Here is a 23,423-nt window from a genome sequence, read left to right as displayed (position 1 = left end):
TTCCGTCGTCGTTGGTCCCGTTCTTGCAGGATCTTTCCCATCCGCAGCCATGTCGGAGATTGATGCTTTGCTGGATTCCTGATATTCAAGGCACACTCGTGAAGTGGTAGTACGGGAAAATCCCACTTCATTGCTACCTCGGAGATGGTGTGTCCCATCGTTCATGCGCCGACTATAACACCACTTTGAAACTCGCTTAAATTTTGATAACCTGCCATTTTAGCAGCGGGAACCGATCTAAGAACTGCGCCAGACACTCATTGTCTTACACAGGCGTTGCCGACCGCAGCGTCGCGTTCTGCCTGTTTACATATCTCTGTATTTGAATATGCATGTCTGTATCAGTTTCTTTGGTGCTTCGGTGTGTAATGATGTATGTGAACCAATTGTAAGGGAATTCAAAGAATTGTAGGTTTCAAAACAACTGTGGAAAATATAAAGTGTTAGTCTCCTATGCAGACCTCGGATTGCACACCGTGCGATACAACAATGCAATGGTTTATTTACAGACTTCTACCGTTGGCGTATGATGATGTTATGAGCGAAAACGTCGATTTCCTGAAGCCCTGGGATGGGAACTGTTCTCAAGCCCGAAGCAAGATGTGCTCAATCCGGTCAATGGTTTGCGTCCTGGCCCGACAGAGCGGTTTTCAAAGATGAGTGTTTCCCATAGAATGGCTGCCATTTCACAGTATCCTTTGGGAAAGTAGACAGCAGCACTTCACAGTGTTACTATGACCGTTAGCAGGAAATGCCCAATCAGAGCGTCGACTTTGTGGTCTGAAGGCTGACTGGCCGGAACCTACACATCTGGAAGAATGTCGCGGAGCTATAAGTACATAGCGCAATTGAGGGGTTGGGCAGAGAGGTGATGCCACGGTGTTTTTCGGAAGTTTGTAATCAAGGATCAGTAGCGTTATAATGATTAATGAAAACTACGTCATTTTTATAATTACACACTTATTGTGCTGCGAGTGGTTTCGTTCTTAACAGCACCTTCATGTTGCCGAGTTGTGCTAAAATCATGACGCAAATGGCGTGGTTGTTGTATATAATGTTAAACAGAAAACTATACCGTGCCCATCTGACATCGTTGGTGCACAGTTACCTGCCCTGTGTACTACCATGTTTCTGAGAAACTAGAGGACGTCGGCCTCGAGGAGGCGCGTGAGAACCGTGGGTGGGGATACAGGGGAGTGCGCTGCAAGCAGAGGGGAGTGACTTGCAGGCAGCGGTGTGGAGCGTTGGAGGCCCAGTTTCACCGAAAATGTGTGAGTGCTCCGTAAGGTCGAACATAGTTGGAAGGCGGCGGTCTAGTCTGTGGAGTGTTACAAGCGCAGTTTAACCGTCAGCTGCTCGACTGTTGTAGGAAGCGAACCTGCTTGCGGAACCGTTGTATGACTGTATTGTGGACTACCTGCTGAGGTTCAAAAATGGTTCAAATGGCTCTGAGCACTATGGGACTCAACTGCTGAGGTCATTAGTCCCCTAGAACTTAGAACTAGTTAAACCTAACTAACCTAAGGACATCACACACATCCATGCCCGAGGCAGGATTCGAACCTGCGACCGTAGCGGTCTCGCGGTTCCAGACTGCAGCGCCAGAACAGCGCGGCCACTTCGGCCGGCTACCTGCTGAGGCCTTTTCTGTAATGTGAAGCAGTTTTGTTTTTAACTGACGTGTAACTAACTGTATATTGCTTCCTCGGAGACCTGTCTGACATTTGTGATAGCTCCTCAAACATTCTGTTGTGAGCGGAGGCGCTCCTTTGTATTTTTCTACCAGGCTATGTCCAGGCTATTTTCTGCAGACGTATTCGCAGTTCGTGACGAAAGTCGATTGTAATTTGGATTTTGATTCCTACTTATCACGTTACTGGGTAGCGTGGCTTGCTTGATCGTGTACGCAAGCCAGCGCTTAGTGCTAAACATTTTCTGTTACCTACTTGTCTAGTGTATTACCCATTAAATACCTGTCAGCCTTGTTCTGTTTATTGATGGTTTACATTTTATTAGCATAGTGTTTAAATCTGATTATGTGTATATGTGTTACAAGACAGATCAGCCGTTATTTAACATCTTGTTTATTGAATTCAAGAAAGAACGCAGAAAGGGGGCCTAATTGTATACTGTAGTTGGTTATGTGGCTTTCATCAGATCATTTTTGGTATTTAAAATTTCTTTTACTTCCAGAAAAGGTATCCATTTTTTATAAGACAGCTGGTCAGCTGATTCTACTATGGCCTCATTATCTGTTATTAGCTGTTTGCCGAATTAGTCACCTATGTAACAATAATATTGCGATTTGCTTGTTTGCCCGGGTTAGATAACTCTTTCTGTATATCGGATAGGCTACTGCCATTGTTTGCTTGCCTGTAACCCCTTTACTTTGGTATTCTGTGATTTAATTTTATATGATACCGGCCAGGGGGGTCTCTATATTTACAATGAACTTCCCTTATGATTTACAAGAACTGTTTCTTTCTAAATCCCGCTTAAGTAAATGTATTTATAAACCTGACCTCGGATGCGTGTTTGGACGTAAACTAATGGTCCCTGAAAATAGTTATTAATAGGCATCTCGTATTCTCAAGCAAATTTCGTGTAAAACCTAAAGCACCTTTGTCCACTGTAAAACTGGTTTCCATAGCCGTCAGCTGTTGATTCTCTTACTGTGTATCTGTCTCGAATGTTATGAAAGTTTTTTGAGTAGTGAAATTTTATTCACGTAAGATTAGTCAGGCTTGCCGTAAGCTGGTCCTTATGGGCGATGCACCTTGTTCCCTATGTGTAAAATTTAATTACTTGAAAGGGCTTTGCCGTGGTAGTTGTTTATCTTTGGGCATTAAGCCATCTGTGCAGTTGCTAAGCGTGTCTCTTTATTTGATCAATTGAAGTTCTTGACCTGTAATTATCTATTTACGAGCAATACCATGTGAAAATTAATAATTCTTGCTTCAACTCCTTACTTCTTTAAATTAGTTTGATAAGGAGAGGAAAGCGATTTTATTTTGGGTCCGACAACGTACAGCGATCTCTGCTTTCTTTTTATCACCTACCACATATGCACTTAAACGTTTGTATTTATTGATATGGTGAGCTTTGGGTCTAACTGCCTTATTAACTAGTCATCAGTGCTCCCACTATTAAATTGTGTATTTTACTAATTTAAAGTGTTCACTTGTTTTTTACAATAAACAACTGTTTAAGAATATACAATTTTGTCCACACACCTTACTAATCCCTAATCACCTCCCTACCGAATCATAAATTAAATACGACAAGCAGACCATCTATATCATAACTTTAGCACTATTCGGAAATCTGAAGATGTTTTGAGAACGAAACCAGCAGTAGCACAATAGATGCGTGGTTATTCAGGAGATTTTCATTAAACATTCAAATTTCTAAGCAGTGGTGCTCAAAATGATACCGATTATCAATAAAGTTGTTTTCTCTTTTTGAAAGTTCAGAATGTGTCCGTCTATTAAACTTCCTGGCCCATTAATCCTGTGGGCTGAATGGGGAATCGAACCCAGCACCCTTGCTTTTCGCCAGCAAGTACTCTACTGAGATAACCGAGCACGATTCACGATCCGCCCTGACAGCCTTACTTCCCCCAGTACCTTCACCTCGTACCTTCCAAGCTTCACAGAAGTTCTCCTGCCTAATATGCGGGACTAGCACTCTTCATGGAAAGAATATTTCAGAAACGTTCCTTAGCCACATCGTAGGAGGATTATTTCCAGAATGAAATTTTCACTCTGCAGCGGACTGCGCGCTGACATGAAACTTACAGATTAAAACTGCGTGCCGGATCGGAATTGGAACCCAAGGCATTTATTTGCCTTTCTTCCAGGTGTGCTAGACCCGCAGGGTATGCAGGACAACTTCTGTGAAATTTCGAATGTTGGAAGTGAGGTACTGGCAGAAATAAAGCTGTGAGGACTGGTCGTGGAACGTGCTTGGATAGCTCAGTTGGTAGCCGGCACGGTAGCTCAGCGTGTTCGGTCAGAGAGCCGGTTGGCCTCTGTAATAAAAAAGAACAAAAACTGAGTGGAAGGATGAACAAACGAACTTGAACGGCTGTCATGTGATGTCCGCAACGACCAAACACAACGATCAACAACGAACAAAAAGGAAAAAAATTGGTAGAGCACCTGCCTGCGAAAAGCAAAGGTCCTGGGTTCGAGTCGCCGCTTGGTACACAGTTTTAACCTGCCAGGAAGTTTCATATTAGCGCACACTCCACTGCACAGTGAAAAATTCATTTTGGTCTTAGTCTGTTGCCTGTTTTCGAGATGGGTGTTGATGTGTAGTGTGCGTACACTGACTGTTTCGGATGAAGCTGCCTAAGACAGTGTGGTGCAACTGTGAGCTGTTGGCGCTGTGTAATGAACGAAATAAACTTGGCGAGGGATATTAGCGGATAAATTTGATGTGTGGAGTTCCTGTATATGCCCTTATCATCTTGATCTTTAGACAGTAATTCTGTGTAACTTACAGAGTAAATGACAGAAACTGTTTGGTGATACCGTAGTGACCGACTGTGGTACTTGTTGTCCAGTCCGGTGGTCGGACTTGGTGTCTTCGGAAAGGAGTCAGATGGTTACAGGGTACTGAGTAGTGGGTCCGAGGAAGAGATTGTTTTAATCCCATCTCGCGGGTTTAAGCGAGGGAGGGGGGGGGGGAGGCATCCTTGTTTAACTAGACAGCAAGCGTGTAGCAAGGCCTATAAATTATACATGTGCACCAACAAACATTTCAGAGGAACTCTACGTGGCACCGCACCGCGTTAAGTGTGCGCCATAACAGCGAGGGGACGTCACCAGACGCTACGGAAGCTAAGAGACGGCTGAGGCGAAGGAACATTACAACTTACTTTTCTAATTCCCTAATTTCTGTATGATTCCCTTTGTCCTTATACAGGATAATACTGCAGATCCTCAGAGAAAATGTCAAAATAATAATTTTCAGTGCATCTACATGGATACTCTGCACATCACACTTAAGTGCCTGGCAGAGAGTTCATCGAACCACCCTCACAATAATTCTCTATTATTCTACTCTAGAGTAGCTCGCCGAAAAATAAACACCTATATCTTTCGGTGCGAACTCCGATTTTCCTTATTTTATTATGATGATCGTTTCTCCCTGTGTAGGTCGGCCTTAACAAAACATTTTCGCATACTGGGGAGGACGTTGGTGACTGAAATTTCGTGAGAAGATTACGCCGCAACGACAAACGCCTTTGTTTTAATGGTGTCCATACCAAATCCTGTATCATGTCCGTGACACCCTCTCCCCTATTTCACTATAAGACAAAACGTACTGCTCTTCGTTGGACTTTGTAGATGTACTTCGCTAATCTTATCTGCTAAGGATCCCATACCGCGTAGGAGTACTTAAAAAGAGGACGGACAAGCGCACTGTAGGCAGTCTCTTTAATAGATCTGTTACATTTTCTAAGTATTCTGCCAAGAAAACGCAGACTTTGGTTTGCCTTCCCCACATATTCTTTCCGATTTAAACTGTTCGTAATTGTAATTCTTTGTTATTTATTCGAATTTACGGTCTCTAGATTAGACTGATTTATAGTGTAACCAAAGTTTAATAGATCCCTTTCAGCACTCACGTGGATGACCTCACACTTTTCATTATTTAGGGTCAATTGGCAATTTTAGCACCATTCGGGTTTCTTTTCTAAATCGTTTTGCGGTTTGGTTTGATGTTCTGATGACTTTACTAGACGGTAAACGACAGCATCATCTGCAAACAACCTAAGACGGCTGCTCAGATTATCTCCTAAATCGTTTATATAGATAAGGAACAGCAAAGGGCGTTTAACACTATCTTGGGGAACACCAGAAATCACATCTGTTTTACTCGATGACTTTCCGTCAGTTTCTACGAATTGTGACCTCTCTGAAAGAAAATCACGAATCCAGTCACATAACTAAGACGATATTCCATAAGCAAGCGATTCCACTACAAGCCGCTTTTGTGGTACACTGTCAAATGCCTTTTGGAAGTCAATAAATACGGACTCTGTTTGAGATTCCTTGTCAATAGTACTCAACACTTCCTGTGTGTAAAGAGCTAGTTATGTTTACAAGAAGGATGTTTTCTAAATCCGTGTTGACTGTGTGTCAATAGACAGTTCTCTTCGAGGTAATTCATAATATTCGAACACAGTGTATGCTCCAAAATCCTGCTGCATATCGAAGTTAATTATGTGGACCTGTAATTTAGTGGATTGTTCCTACTACCTTTTTTAAATATTGGTGTCACCTGTGCAACTTTCCAGTCTTTGGGTACGGATTTTTCGTCGAGCGAGCTTGTAACGCCGGAAATGCATATCCTCCTATTTCAATCTATTGTAGTACAAATTTTTTCCTTATTTTGTTACCTGAAGATATGACGTTTCTGTGTCTTTGTATATTGTAATTGTTTTACTATTTGTATATATATGCATTTATGTCGATGTATAATTGGTTTGTTGTGTAAAGATTATTTGTATTTTTACGCTGGGTCTGGCCTAGGGAAAACTATGCTATCGAACGATTACATCGATAGGTCGTGTGGAGAACCAAAGTGTTTAGGATCTTTGGTAGGGTGAACTCGGCCGCGTGGAGCAGGGCAGAGAGTGAGTCTGGCTGGGGTAGGCGGTGGAGCGGGTGTGCTGTGTGACGCTCCCGCGAGTTGCCGCGCTTTCGGGGTTTGGCAGCATATAATTGCGCTCGACTTGCTATGATAGTTTCTGACACGGTGTCGAGGACGGGAAGCATTAGCTGGCGCACATCAAGAGCCCGCTTCGCCTGGTGACCGTGTCGAGAAGAAGGCGCGCCAACATCCAGCTTCTACAACAGCGACAGCCGACAATGAGTGACTGTCGCCACCTCCTCGATCGACGGCTTCAAACCTTCAATCAACCATCAAGGAAGACTGGAAGCACGTATAGTTTTAGAACTGTATGGCAGACCTCAGCTTTTCAAACTGTTCCATTTTCGTAACTATAATTACAGCAACTTAGCATGAACATTTGTTGCTCATTGTCCCAGTTGCATTACCAAGCAGAGTCCCTTCCTTTTCCGGAATGAACCCGAGTGTCGTTGAAATTCAAACGCCAGCATTTAAGTAATATTATTCCATTTCACTGCTTTAATTTCAAAGTTCAGTTAAGGTATTCATAGCTGGCTACAGTATTTAGATTATGCAAGCACAGATTAAGAGTGCGAGTTTTGTTACCATATTTTAGCTTTCCTGTGACTGCAGCTCAGCTTGGTACGTACTAAATTTTACTATTGTTAATTGTTCAGAATCATTTAATTCAAGTTCAAAGTTAAATCTCTTATTTCTAAATTGCGTAGATTCAAGTAGCTTTTGAAATTATTGTTGAGGTAGCCCAAGACTAACCTTATTTTACTGAATTTCGTAGTGCTTCAGAAACAAAGTTCACTATTAATTTCAGTCACTAAATTAACTTTCAGTGTTCCGGTTTTATTAATTCTTTTGCTAAATTAAGTCAGAGTGTAGCGAAATTTATTACTTCTGACAAACATTCAGTTTTCACACAACACGTGTCAACCTTCAGTTGCCACGCTTTTAGTGCTAATTATATGTGCAATAACCATTATTTTTCAGTTATTATAGTAGTTGTCCATAGGACTGGCGACCGTAATTTTCCCCAAATCTCAAATATCTAATTAACGCCAGTTAATTGTTAACGTAACGACAGCACATTTACTTTCTTTATTAACTTTACCCCTTTTCAAAATTAATTTCCACAAGTTTCATTTGCATTTTTCGTTTCATTTAGATGTAACCCTTTCCTCCCTCTTTACCGACAAATTAACTTCGGTGACGATTGCTTTTCCCAAATTTCCATTAGGTACACGCGGTTTAATTTTTACTGTCATTAAGGTCAATAAGTGAGCGGGAGGTTACAAGCTTTTGTATGTGATCGTTAAGTATGGAGCTATTGCATCAGCGTACTCTGAGAGGAACCTAATTGGTATACTGTCTCGACCAGAAGACTTACTTTTATTAAATAATTTAAATTGCTTCACTACCCCTAGGATATCTATTTCTACGTTACTCGTGTTGGCAGCTGTTCGAATACATACTTCTCTTCTTCGGCGAAGGAATTTCGAAAGGCTTTGTTTACTGACTCTGCTTTGGCAGCATTGTCGTTGATAGTATTCCCATTGCTATAGCGCAGAGAAGGCATTGTCTGTATCTTGCCACTAGCATATTTCACTTACGACCTGAATCTATTTGCATTTTCTGCCAGGTTTAGAGATAAATTTTCAGTATGCTAGTGGTGTTGTCGTAGTGCACACAGACTTGGAAAAAACACATTCCGTTCTATTTAAATGGTCAAAGGTGGAATGTTCTACTGATACATCGCATGTGTAGCAATGGGGCATGTGGATCCTCGAATCATCTGTAAGCCCAATGATGTCAAGAGACAGTAGCGACGTGTGAAAATATCAACAAAACAGAAAATCACCTCTCTCTGATGTCAACTATCTCGACATATGCTAACTGGATTCCAGATATAGCGACAACTTATAACACACTCAAAAGAGCAATCAGATACCAGCCTCCCAAAAAAATCATGACGTTAAGAAATCAAAAAAGAGAATGAAGGAGGGAGCCGACACGGGCTATTTGCATAGAAGAAACAGTTCCAGAGACCCATGCACAACTCTAAGCTGTGTAGGTCGAATGCAGCTGAACCGTACAAGAAAAACCAAAAATACTAGAGTTAGCAGAGGTAACAAACAATGACGCATCAATTATGTATTTAGTATGTGCACATGTTGCGGAAGAGGAGGGGAGGGGCGAGGACGAGTTCCAGACTTGCTCACTGGTTTCACCTAATGTGAATTAGTCTTACACGATTCTCAAAAACCGCTAAGCATGCACGTTTACCAACAATCCGGGAAGGACTGTTAGCCAGACATCAGTATATCTGTTAGGGCAATGTCACTGAATAGCCCATCATGAATATTCAAGGTGATAAATGAGAGAAATTCTGTATTTATGTTTGCGGACATATGGCAGTGCGCCACAGTCTCCAGTCACTTCCCGAAAGAAGGCGTTAGCAAGGAGGCTGAAACGTCGGATCTGGATAATCTGGAAAGAATGACGCAGTACTAAAATCTGACAACTTTTAATATTATACTCAGTACTACGTTGTTCTAGATTGAGAAACAATTCCTAAGATTACAAGTCGCTGAAATGGGCTCATTTTTATGGGCCTTGCGTCTTTGGAGCAATTTTTTCTTTATTTTCAATTTATAGTAAAATCCTTCGTCGCATACCTTCAAAGACATTAGTTCTACCTATCTCTGAGACAACTTAGAAACTGGAGATTAAATTTATTCTGCACTGCAATATTACTTGGCCATAGTGAAATTTTTGAATAATGTTGTTATTATTACTTTCTTGAAAACGTTGCGCACTAATGCATAATATAAAAACATTTCGTTTTCTTTTTTGGAAAGACGATAATTATACTGTTTCATTTATGATTTAAAGAATTTACATACAATTCGCAAACATAATTTTTCCTTCATCACATCGGAAAAGAAATTCTTTCATAAAGACAATAAGAATAATTTTCCCACTTGTAGCTTGGTAAGAACAAATAGTAGATGGATTAGTCCGTTAGTGTCATTGTTGACCTATGATAAGTTTTAAGTAGCCGCAAGGGGCTGAACGACATCTCGGAGAAAGCTGACGATGTTGGAAAAGTCATAAGTAGCCGAAGAGCTTCTTGAAACAGTTTCTAAATCCTACCCTTCAGTAATCACTTTTCTCCCAACAGATGACAAGTTACGTGACTGTACATCATTCGCAATAGTTCACAGCCTTTCGAGCTGCGTATGAAGTCTGACCAAATTAAATTCTGCAACGTGCTCCCAAAGCACCTCTTGCAAGTGTTTTACAATTGGAGAATTTGCTTAGACAGACATGACAAATATACCTTCGAGATGGTATATTCGCTTTAGAACCTTTGATCTATCTCGTGTACAAAGAAATCAAGCAGTTAAAATAGTTGGTAAGTTAGTTACGTGTTCCATAGATTCTGAACTCTTCTTTTGTCGAAATGGTGTGGATGCAGTCAGTTTTCAATATATGTACACGTAATTAGTGTTAACGTTACTGAAGATAAGGCAACGGCCTTGCCGCAGTGGATACATCGGTTCCCGTGAGATCACCGAAGTTAAGCGCTGTCGGGCGTGGCCGGCACTTGGATGGGTGACCATCCAGCCGCCATGCGCTGTTGCCATTTTTCGGGGTGCACTCAGCCTCGTGATGCCAACTGAGGAGCTATTCGACCGAATAGTAGCGGCTCCGGTCAAAGAAAACCATCATAACGACCGGGAGAGCAGTGTGCTGACCACACGCCCCTCCTATCCACATCCTCAACTGAGGGTGATACGGCGGTCGGATGGTCCCGATGGGCCACTTGTGGCCTGAAGACGTAGTGCTTTTTTTTACTGAAGATAAATGTTTTTAGTCCCTCTCATGCAGCTACCCTTTAAACTAGTTGTTTTAGAGGCTACCAATTTCTAAACGAAAATTAGTTAATGGAATAGGTGTTGTCCAAGAGAAATGATTTTACGTTAGATTTAAAACTTGCTTTCCAACCTGATATGTTGACACTATGGTGTAGCTACACTCATACTCATAAATGAGGCATAATTGCAGAATGTTGTGTCCCACAACGTGGTACTACACAAAACTGGCGCTACTAGCATAGGCACATTGGGAACACACACGACACAGATCTGTAGGTCCACGGTATTGGTGATAAGTTGAGAAAACCATCCTGAAACACAAGTTCTACAAAACGCCACTGTTTCCTACGCATGTACCACGACATCAATATGGAATATGATCACCATGCACACGTACAAAAGCCGCACAACGGGGTGGCATACTCTGGATCTTGTAGTCGAGCAGCTGCTGGGGTATAGCCTCCCACTCTTGCACCAGTGCCTGTCGGAGCTCCTGGACTGTCGTAGGGGTCTGAACACGTGCAGCGATACGTCGGCCGAGAGCATCACAGACGTGCTTGATGGGGTTTAGCTCTGGAGAACAGGCAGGCCCCTCCATTCGCCTGATGTCTTCTGTTTCAAGGCACACCTCCACGATGGCAGCTCGGTGTGGCCGTGGGTTATCATCCATCAGGAGGAAGGTGTGACTCACTGCACCCATACTGGTGCAAAATGACGTCCCGATAAACCTGGCCTGTTACAGTTCCTCTGTCAAAGACATGCATTGGTGTACGTGCACCAATCACAATCCCACCCCACAACATCAAACCACGACCTCCATACAGGTCCCTTTCAAGAACATTAAGGGGTTGGTATTTGGTTCCTGATTCACGCCAGATGAAAACCCGGCGAGAATCACTGTTCAGACTATACTTGGATTCGTCCGTGAACATAACATGGGACCACTGTTCCAATGACCATGTACTGTGTTCATGACACCAGGCTTTACAGGCTCTACTGTGACCAGGGGTCAGTGGAATGCACCTTGCAAGTCTCTGGGTGAATAAACCATGTCTGTTCAGTCGTCTGTAGACTGGGTGTCTGGAGACAACTTACTGTTCCAGTGGCTGCGGTAAGGTCCCGAGCAAGGCTACCTGCAGTAATCCGTGGCCGCCTGCGGTCACTGATGGTGAGATATCGGTCTTATTGTGGTGTTGTACACTGTGGACGTCCCGTACTGTAGCGCCTGGACACATTTCCTGTCTGCTGGAATCTTTACCATAATCTTGAGATCACACTTTGTGGCACAGAGAGGGCTCGTGCTACGACCTGCTGTGTTTGACCAGCCTCCAGTCGCCCAAGTATTCTACCACTCAATATGTGTTCCTTGAGCCATTTTCAACACACAGTCACCACTAGCACGTCTGGAAACGTCTGCACACTTACTCACTGCACTGTACTCTGACATGCACCAACACGCCTTTGCGTATGTGGACTGTTGCCAGCGCCACCGCGCGACGACCGCAGGTTAAATGCACCGCATGGTCACACCCTGAGGTGATTTAAACCTTCAAACCGCCCACCAGAGCGTTGTTTCACCATGTATCATCATTATCCCTAATTTATGAGCATGAGTATCTTTTTGCCAAGTAATATTCATTTCACAGAAGATACTGATATTCAGAATTTAATAAATATCAAGTGCACTAAAAATTTCCACCTAACAAATAAATTTTTGCAAGAAAATTACTAATTCCTGATTATAGAAATGTGCTTGATTTTAACCAAAGTTGATATTTATGTTAACTTAAATATTTCACTATTTATATAAAATCTTACAAACGAATGTTGCTAACTCTTTTGAATGAAGTATGAACTGGCTAATTAATATTTTAAGTCGGATATGCATTACTGAGAGTTGCAAGTAAATATGTGTAATATTATGTTACTTTTGCTACAGTAAAATAAACAGTCGAAACAAGCCTCTTTAAAATTTTGAAGTAGTTCTAAAAATATGAGTGCATTCCAACTTGGGCTACATATGGAACCTTGAAACAATAAGGAATGGGAATTGTTTACATTACCGAAGTAGTACCAAATAACTTTCGATATGTAATTGGCACCCAGCGTTTAAGATATGAGTAGCATTTACCATTCAGTAAACTCTAATATGTTAAGATTTCATAATTATTCCGTCTATAATCAGGCATAAGAACCACGTGGCAGCAAATAAATTAATATTTTTGTATAAAACTATAAGTTTTTCAGTATGCTGTGTTTCAGATAATCACCTACCGATGTGTTCAATGCAACACATGCACCGGTAAAGTCAAGGATTATTAAACATGGATGTTACTATTTTAGAACTCATTATCATGAAGTCTATATGGCCGTTAAACCTATGAAAAATAGTGAAGCTAGGATCCCAGGATAGCAACTATGGATTTAGTAACAACGCTTAATCGCATTTTAGTCAAAGTATACAATAGATGCAAGAGAGAAAGACAGCGTGACACGTAAAGAGAAGCGTGTGTGTAATCTTCAAAAATAATGTCTCCTTTTAATGTTAGCTAGTGCGGTTTGCCAGGGTACGTGATTAGACGGGAACGGCCTGCATTTTCTCCACACTTGTGTGGAGTGTGCACGATAGCGGCCCGTTCCTACTACTCGCACCGCCTGCCACGTTCCATTTATCAGAGAGGACAGCTCGCAATTTCAGCCCATCCACATGCACTGCAGTGCCACATTTCAATTTAGATATACTAGCCGATACCCGAGCTCACAGACTAAACTGAATTCCTCTTCGCATATGAAAAGAGTATTAAGGTTTTGCGCCGAATTATTTTTCATTCTGATCTAACTAAGGTCCAGTGAATAATTTAAACAGATTTTAAATATTGTTAACACACCAGTAAAATTATACAAAATAATACGGTAGTCATACAGCATTATCGGTGTTGCTTCTCACCACCGAACATCTACATATTGTAGTTGCGTGTGACTGTTGCGTGAGTTTGCTGCTGAAATAACAATATTTTATAAATCAGGTAACATTTTTGCGAAATGGGATAACGTAGGACTTCACAAATTAAATTTAAGCTTGAAACAGACATTTACAGCAACAAAATACATTGCGCAGCACAATTAAAGGGTACCATTGCGACGCAGAAATTTAAAATTCGGCTCAAATATTCCTGAAACTTTCCTCTGTAATAATAGAAAATTGTGGTGCACTACGACGTCATCCTCGGACTCGGGACGCTTCAGGTAGAAAAGTGTCGACACATACGTAAAAAGGCCAGAGTTCAGAAGTTCATGTGAGGTGTAATGACGTCACATTAACACCAAATTTCATCATAATTCTGCCACCGTGGATATGTCACAAATTGATAAGATCGTTACCCCCTCTTCCCTCCTTCTCTTGACGCCTCTGCCATGGAGGTCAGAACTGCGACGTCTTGTGTTGAAATCATGCTGTTCTCTTATGGATGGATGAGAGAAAGATTTCAAAGACATGGCCGCTCAGAATCGACGTGAAAAGGCCTAAGATGGTTGCATAAAGCTCATCAAAAAAGGAAGCAATCACTCGCTTGGGGCGTTGATTCTCACACATTTCGCTGCTGAAAACAATAGTTCGCTGTGCGATGAGCAACAGTTCGATGTTCGTGACACCACTCGACACTGCTGGCACCCCCACGGATTATTTAACCCTTCGCTGAAGACGTCCCGCGGCTGCAACCCCAATGTGCGTTACCTGACCCCTTTGGAATGTGGCGCGACCGCAGTTGTGCTCTGAGATACACGGGGGAAGCACTGAGAACGTTCAAAACCATCCGAAAAAATTTAAACGTGGTCCGTAACAGCAAAGCGTGTCTCTGCTTATCAGCCATCGTGTTTCGCGCCCTATTCTGGCATGAACTTCAAACTGCTGCGTCACAATGGGAGTCAGTTATGGGGTTTCAAAACAATGGTCCTTTAATTGTGCTGTGCAGTGTGTATTTAGAGTAACCTTGAAAACGTGGTGACATTTGTCAACGACATATTAACCTGTTTAAGACTATTTGGGTCGTCATCTTTCTTGTTTAACCCTTTCAGACTCGAAATTTTTCTGGAGGAAGAAAAATTTTTCTTTATGTGGTAGTGGTCTTAGGTGGTTTTTTAATGATTTTAGGAGCAAGATTTATACAAAAATATGTACCCGTTTCCAAAACGTACTTTGTTCACTTGGCTTCACTTTAAGGACCAAAATAACTAATTATGAAATATTCTCTATTGTAATAAGTAGTAAAATGATCATTCAATGATTTCCATATAAAATAACAACAACAATATTCAATTATACACGGGAATATAGCAAACGATGTATTCTGGTGGTCACGAGATGCTGCGCACTGCTACATTGACTTGCTGATATTTTTATAGTGATGCCCAGCGGTTGGCAGCATTTGCACGTGATGAAAAGGTAAGTGTGTAGCACAGGTTCGCTTAGGGAAGAAATACTTTTCTTGCAGCTAACAGACTGTAAAAGTTAATGTACACAACTGTTGCCAAAGGGTCTAAAAGGATTAACGTTTTCTCTGCTGACGATACTCGTACTGATTAATTTTTTCATTCTTTTGCCAGGTTTTGTAGACTTTCTGGAAAACCTAGGAATAATATTGTGACGTACAATGAACACATACTGGTTAAACATTATCCTACAGTTTGTTTTCCTAAAAGTCGTGAAAACATGGAAAATGGCATCAAGCTTTCTCATAAGTCAGCTTCTGTGCAGTCCAAGAGCACTTCAGATCGTTAAAGAATTCAAAATCGAAATTTTATTGAGACTTCTGAATACACCGTCAGAAATTACATTGTTCATGGTCTTGGAATGACCCTCTATAGGAGCACTATCAAACCTTGTATTTCAGCAAGTGCTGAGTGCAACGTACGTTGAAGGATGTGTTTGCTTATTTCACTATAAAAAGTATCAAATACTTGAGATATTGAGATGCTAGCAATCTGAGTCTCCTCTGCTTGGAGCTTTTTTTAGTCTTGTACGTGTAATTGTTCCATAGGCAGCTTTTTTTACTACTTACTTTGGTCTTACACGTTCTCCTGTCTCGGACTCGCTCTTTCATTTCGCCTCTTCAAGTTGCTATCTGTCAAGTTAGTTATACATATCAGAGGACGAAGAATTGGTCACCTGTCGTATAAAGAAACAGCATCTTCAGAATATAGATACTTGAAATAAGAATTATATCTTGTACTGTAAACAGTCTTGCAGGGACTGCTGTATCATGTGTGCAAATGAGATGAGGCGGCTTACATCCCGTTACTGCGCTAGACATTCACCCTATTCTGTCTTTTGGCTTATGTATCTCACTGTGCTTTCAGCATCATTGCCTTTCTACAGAGTTCTCGAACACTTCTTCAAAATCTCAGTAAAATGCGGAGGTGCGGAGTAGTGGAAAGCAGATTGCCTTGAGTTACATTGTTTTAAGTGATTTTCTCGTCAACAAACTGTGTAACGCAAATAATTCATAATTTTATCAGATAATCAAGGTTTTACTATGAAAACTTGCTGAGTTAGTGTGACTGCGACAGTTATGAGCAGTGCAATCATTCTCATGTTGCCAACTTTACGTAAATTTAGAACTCTCTTACAAAGAGGTAGTCGCAACCAACTTCAAATACAAAATCTGAAGAAATGAAACACATAAAGAATGTGACAATTTAATTACATTATGGATGTAATTAACTGTGACATTTTCTTCGCAAAATTGCTGGGCCTGAAAAGTTTACTTTAGTGTCGAAATTATTCTGACCTTCCAGGTCAGATGTAAGAGAGGGCCTTCAGCCATAAGCTGATCGCGCTAAAAAACCAGTAAATAAATAAATAATTCTTATAGCTGGAGCTTTTTGTTTTTCAATATAGGGTGTGTTAAGTAACGAAATGTTAGCAATTGCCGGCCGGTGTGGCCGTGCGGTTCTAGGCGCTTCAGTCTGGAACCGCGTGACCGCTACGGTCGCAGGTTCGAATCCTGCCTCGGGCATGGATGTGAGTGATGTCCTTAGGCTAGTTAGGTTTAAGTAGTTCTAAGTTCTAGGGGACTGATGACCTTAGAAGTTAAGTCCCATAGTGCTCAGAGCCATTTTTTTTTGTTAGCAATTACTTGTTTCATGAAAGTGCATTTATGTTCCAACATTAAGTATGTAAGGGAGTTAGGGTCTTTTTACAAATCCCGTTTCGCTAAAATAGTGCTAAACGGAAAACATTTAACGTATTTTCAATACACGAGCAGTATTCCATATTACCAGTTTATTATTTCTCACGACACTGTAAAATGCAAACGTGGAACCCGACGAGCAGTACGGAATCATATTCGCGCACGTTCAATATGGATCCAGTAAGACATTTGGGACGCAGTGCTAGTACCGCGAAACCAATATTTGTCGCAGTACGAGACCAAGAATCCTGCATTGCGTCACACGCACACGCACAGTTCCATGCTTAATCCATGGTGCAGGCAAGGTCGATATCGAAAAAAGATCCGGCGTAAGGCTTTATGAACGGTACGATCGATCCTCGTATCTCCTGCCTTCACCCATCAAACGCAGTCACCCCTTTGCTTGTGGTCGGAGTGCAGATATTATATTCGTCGTCTGGCTACGTGCGCCTCTCTATAACGCTGAATGGCGAGGATAACTTTTTTATCTATAATACTGGGATTATTCTTTTCGATACGTGCGCCTCTCTATAACGCTGAATGGCGAGGATAACTTTTTTATCTATAATACTGGGATTATTCTTTTCGTTGACACTTAGGGGATGAAACGTCATGGACGATGTGTCAAATTATGTACTAAAATGTCGTCCTCCTCTGCAAGGGAAATGTTCAGAGATAGGTGTGGTGCGCGTACTGTAAGACCTTCGGTACACACACCATCAGATTATTTGACTTGTCGCTCTAACGAAGTAGGCGAGTGTCAGCAATATGTCTCGTGGTCTTATCGTGGCGTGTTTATCTTCTGCCATTAGGTCAGACGATAGAAATGCCACTTGCACGCTTAGAGTAGCAAATTGACGGTGACCAACTTTAAACAGAACTTGATTAATTTTCACACACATTTATTAAAATAATAACAATCATAAACCTTACTTAACTTGATTCTGGATGCTATTTACAATTGACAATCTGAAGTTCCTTTGGTCTTGGTACGTTAATCTTATTCTAACATATATCTGATACTTGACAAAGTGTCTATACATTTCTCTTCATGGCTATGTACAGGAATATGATAATCTTATTAGGCGCAGACTGAAACTTGACTACAGACAAATGCAGACTAATGCAGACTTACTAAACGGAGGTCTGTACACTCGTTATAATACCTCGAGCGTTCACGTATCACTGCGCAAGTGTGATCCGCGAGGAGAAAAGGTTCTACGTTAGCAGCAATCTCATTGCCTGCGTTACATATTAATACGCGGATCGGCGGAAGCAGAATGTGGTCCATCTCTAAGACAGCGCCATCTCGTAGTGCGGAGACGGACGAGCGCTGCGCCTGCGCTGTTGTGCTTAGCGGGGCGCGCTTTATTGGGAAAGTTGTGTACGTGCTGACTACGCGGAACTGTGTAGACAACAATAGGGTTGAAGATGTCCCCTCCAGATGGCGACAAAATTTCAGTGTATAGTTTTATGCATACAGGGTGTTTGAAAATTTCCGTTACAAACTTCTAGGATTCGTAGAGGGAGTGAACATGTAATATTTTGAATATAAACTCATTCTGGAAAACCGAGCAAGGTGGCGCAGTGGTTAGCACACTGGACTCGCATTCGGGAGGACGACGGTTCAATCCCATCTCCGGCCATCCTGATCTAGGTTTTACGTGATTTCCCTAAATCGTTTCAGGCAAATGCCGGGATGGTTCCTCTGAAAGGGCACGGCCGATTTCCTTCCCAATCCTTCTCTAACCCGAGCTTGCGCTCCGTCTCTAATGATCTCGTTGTCGACGGGACGTTAAACACTAACCACCACCACCACCACCACTAATCTCCTCCTCCTCCCTCATTCTGGAAAGGTACAGTTTCGGTGTTAAAGTTGTTTGAAAACATGTTTGCTAGGTAGTTATGCGACAGGGTAGTCATGGTGGGGTTGTTTACATAGGATCGGTTGATATTATTTGACCTCTTTCCACCTCTCTGGCCTGGTTCGAGACGCATTGGCGTGTCTGTGAGTGTTAGAACAACACGGATGAGTACACGTGTGCAGAATACACCTTCTGAATGGCGACGCTCACGGTAATAGAAGAGTTTCTCGTCGTCTTTATCAAGATCGTTTTCCACAATGTCCGATTACACTGTATAACCTTTTCGCCACATTTACGCTGCTGCTTTGCGAGAGGGTACCTTCATCGTCAGCAGACGTGACTGTGATGCTCCACGGAGACGCCGCACACCCGAACTGAAAGAGGCCTTACTGCATCACTATGAAGAGAACCCTTCAACGAGTACATGAGTAATTTCTTTGGCTATTAATGACTAGAACTGTAAGACAAGTGATATACTGGGTGATGCCTGATCAATTACTTGCTAAAGTCGTCGCGTTACCTACATGTCTTCAACTGGTTGTAGCACAGAAAAGATATGTTTTCGGGCATGGTTCCCAATTCAAAATATTATCTACTCACTCCCCTCCACAGGTCCTAGGAGTTTGTAACGGGAATTTCCGAACACCTTGTATATCATAGTCTGTCGTTCCGGGCGTTTTATCAGAAGTAACACCGACCGTGAATGGTTTCGTTGTGTTAAATGGGTTACCATTTCATTACAATTAATGTATATAATTTATGCTGTTACTACGTTTATGATCGAATAAGGACGCCTTATAGTTGAATGTTTTATTTCCGAAATTCCTGCACGGTGTAACACCTACAGCGCCTCTCGGTGTTGAAAAAACAAAAATAGCTCCCAAATTAGCTCCAATGTCCTTATAATATCAGTTCACAAAATGACCCAAGTCCTACCACAAGTAGTAATTACGAAAAATAAATAAAAACAAATAAAGGGAAATATCTAGTATAGAAAGCAAAAGAAAAGAAAAGGTAAATTTGACTATAAATTTTAGAAACATGGGAAGGGGGAAAAACAGTAGAAAATATTAAAATATTAGTTATTCCAATACGTAAGAAAATCAATATTATATATTGTAATTACGATACTCCAGTCTCTAGTCTGTTCTATTTCGGAAGTTATTTAGGACGTACAGCTTTAGAGAACAACAATTGGGACTTTATTAAACGGGGATCAAGAATAGATCGTGACGAGATTGTTTTTGAGGACTGTCAATTCAAGACTAATTTGGACATTTATCAGATTAGATAAACGGGAAGGTGAATAGTAATCTCTTTGGTTTTAATGTCAATTCGTGTGAATATTTAAACGCTTTACTGAATTGAGAATTTTAACTGGTTTCGGACTTTGAATTGTGATAGTGGGAAACCTTAAATTCACGCGACTAGTGATCACAGTTAATGACAATTTGCGGATATTAAATAGAAATAACTTATTTACCGAAAGTGGCAGGATATTACCTGACATCTCTGATGCTGGCGGGAATCTTACTTAGACATCTAATTAAAGAATTTCTTTGAATGAGATCGTATGAGTGAACCTATTTATTAATAATTCTTGTCAATAAACTGACATTGTTGATTTGAAACATAATACAAGTATGAACATTCATTTAACTTAGATTAATAAACGTTAAGGTTACGTGATCTATGCCAAGATCAATCTAGCGCCGGCTGGAGTGGCCGTGCGGTTGTAGGAGCTACAGTCTGGAGCCGAGCGACCGCTACCGTCGCAGGTTCGAATCCTGCCTCGGGCATGGATGTGTGTGATGTCCTTAGGTTACTTAGGTTTAATTAGTTCTACGTTCTAGGCGACTGATGACCTCAGAAGTTAAGTCGCATAGTACTCAGAGCCATTTCAATCATTTTGTGAACAAACTAGCGATTCGTAACTAAAACAATTGAATGAAAGGTTAAAGTATCGTCATCTGTAAACATTGGTAGTAAAGCTACCAAAGATTTTTTCTCTCAGAGTTGGGAAGACTATACGTGTAGTGACCCACGTTTAACATTGGGTTTTAAAAGTAATGAAACTGATACTTATCCGGGACAATATTAAATAAAAGTAAAACCCTTCAATGACAGTCAATGTGTAAAAAATAAAATCACACTTTCACCTATTAGACGAAAAAGCTAAAACAGAAAAAGGGCTGCTACAGCGCCAGTAAGAAGCTGGTGAGGGTTTGTTTATAGTGGGAGAGGAAAAAAACCGATATAGTTCACTAGAATCTAAGGTTGAATATACGTCTATATTATTTATTTATCTACTTATTTATTCGAATAACTCTTTTACAGAGCACATTAATTCAATATTTCAGTTGATGCTGCACGCATTCTTCTTCCTCTTCACCCACATTCGTTCCATAAGCTCTGCGCCGGAGCTCTTCGGTGTCATGAGGGTGTTTTCTTTTTATTTCTTGTCCGTACCTGAAAACCAATTTCTGAATTTCGTTCCCAAATAAATTCCTGCTACACATTCTCATTATGTTGATGTTCGCTTTTTTGGGGCCACTTAGTGTCTGTGTAAACTATGATGGTTGCCCATTCAGCTATAGAATTTTACTGAGGATTTGCTTCGTCAGTTTGTCAGGGCGCATTCAAGCGAAATGTCCGAAGAACAACATTCGTCTTTTGTGCATAGGGTTTATTATGTTCCTTACAAGTTCGTTGATTTCTTTGTTATGTCGTTGTCAGCTGTATTCTGTTTCTGCTGCTCTTGGGCCAAGTATGCTTCTAACCAGTGTTCTTTCTATTTTCATTATTTAGTTTACGCCACTGTCCCGCACTGGTTTTAGTGTCTCTGCGCCATACAGAGCCCCAGGTCTCACTGTTGAATTATAAAGTGTAATTTTAGTGTACCACGACATAGCCTTCTTCTGGTAAATATTTCTGGTGTTCTCTTATTTGCTCTTGTCTCTGCTCTGTCCTTGTTACTGTTGTTTATGCTTTGTCAACCACGTGAATACTCGAATATGCTGACTCTTTCTATTTTGTTTTGATTTATGAGTGATTTTTCAGGGAAATTTTTAATGTTAGTTAAAAATTTTGTCCTTGGGATAAAAATTTGAGAAACCACTTTTTCCTACATTCACGCTTTGGTTTTCTATCTAGATTCTGGTATGTGTGCTTCTGTTATCAATTCAATGCCATCTGCGAATTACAAATAGCTCTGAGCACTATGCGACTTAACTTCTGAGGTCATCAGTGGTCTTAGAACTAATTAAACTAATTAAACCTAACTAACCTAAGGACATCACACACATCCATGCCCGAGGCAGGATTCGAACCTGCAACCGTAGCGGTCGCTCGGCTCCAGACTGTAGCGCCTAGAAGCGCACGGCCACTCCGGCCGGCTGCGAATTACAGGTGGTCCACATAAATGTTATGTTCTTCGGTATCCCAGTCCGAGGAGTTTTGTGTCGGATTTCCTCCACATACTAATCACGTCATCCAGGAGACAGTTAAAAAACAAATGCGACGGCCCATCTTACACCCTGACTCCTGCTTTTATGGGAGGGGAGGGGGTTTCTGGCATCGAATCACATACTTTCTTTAAATCTGTAGATATAACTGTCGTATCTTTTTTTTTCAGTTGTCTCGCTTGTAGAACAGTTTTCATAGTCCAGATCTTTTCGCTGCATTGTCTATTTTTCTGAAATCCACCTTGATATTCCCCTTGTTGTGGGTCCAGTCGGAGCTCTGCACGATTGAAAAATGTTTAAAATAAAATTTTGTTTGTTACTGGTAAAAGTGATATGCCTTCATAATTATTTGGGTCATTTTCAGGTCCTCTCTTGCTCAGAGGAAGTATGATGGCTGTTTTGCGTTCCTCTGGAATTTCTTGTTTCTCCCAGATTTATATATTATAAGTTCAAGAATGACGTCATCATCTACGGCTTTTCACAACTCTCCTTTAATTCAGTCTTCATCGGCTGCCTTATTGCTTTTTCAATGAACATACGCTTTCCTTAATTTCTTCTAAATTTTGATTCAGGCTCATGACAAATGTGGAATCTTCAGAACTTTTGTCTTTGTGACACAGTTCTCCAGTTTAGGGTGCACCATTGGCTTGTTTTGGGCTTTACAGGTTGTAAAGTTGGAGGTATATATTTGGTCAGTTGTTTCTTAAATAGCTAGTAATAGTTTCTCACATTATGCTTCGTAAAAATCTTCATTGAGTTGGTGTAGCTCATTCCTGATGAACAGCTTTCTCTCTCTTGTAAAAGTTCTAGTGGCTTTTCTTCTTCTTTCTATATACAGGGTACTAGGGATGTAGGTACAGATATTGTGATCGTTGGCGCCTTAATTTGTACCCACTTCAACACTGAAGTTGTTTTTTCTTTGCGTCTATCAGTCCAGTCGGAAACAAATCACAGAATTTACTGTTTGATGTTTTATGCATGATCGTAATTGCACCACAAGTGGACTACGCATGCAGTAATGACTACTCGTTTTGCGTGCACGCATTCACACTTCAATACCTGACCTGCTGCCCAGGAGAAAATAAACATTAATGTCTTGAGTGCGCCACGCATACTTGGAGGTACTAACCAACCTAAAAACTTACTACTCATAGTAGCCGTAATTATCAGTCTGCAAATGAAGTAAATACTGATGTGGCGTTCTTCATTGCACAGTCATCAAGACAAATATTTGCACTTATGCCCTTAACATCCTGTATATCACAAAACAGGGTGGTTCAGTTAAGCTGTTCACCTCACATCCTGAACCGTATCCGAATTCTGTTTTCACCCAAATTAATTAAAAAATTCCTCACTGAATGACGTAAGTCTCTT

The sequence above is a fragment of the Schistocerca piceifrons genome, chromosome 1 (assembly GCF_021461385.2).
Source record: "Schistocerca piceifrons isolate TAMUIC-IGC-003096 chromosome 1, iqSchPice1.1, whole genome shotgun sequence".
Lineage (NCBI taxonomy): Eukaryota > Metazoa > Arthropoda > Insecta > Orthoptera > Acrididae > Schistocerca > Schistocerca piceifrons.
The sequence above is the reverse complement of the archived record's forward strand: the minus strand, read 5'-3'. Positions refer to the sequence as shown.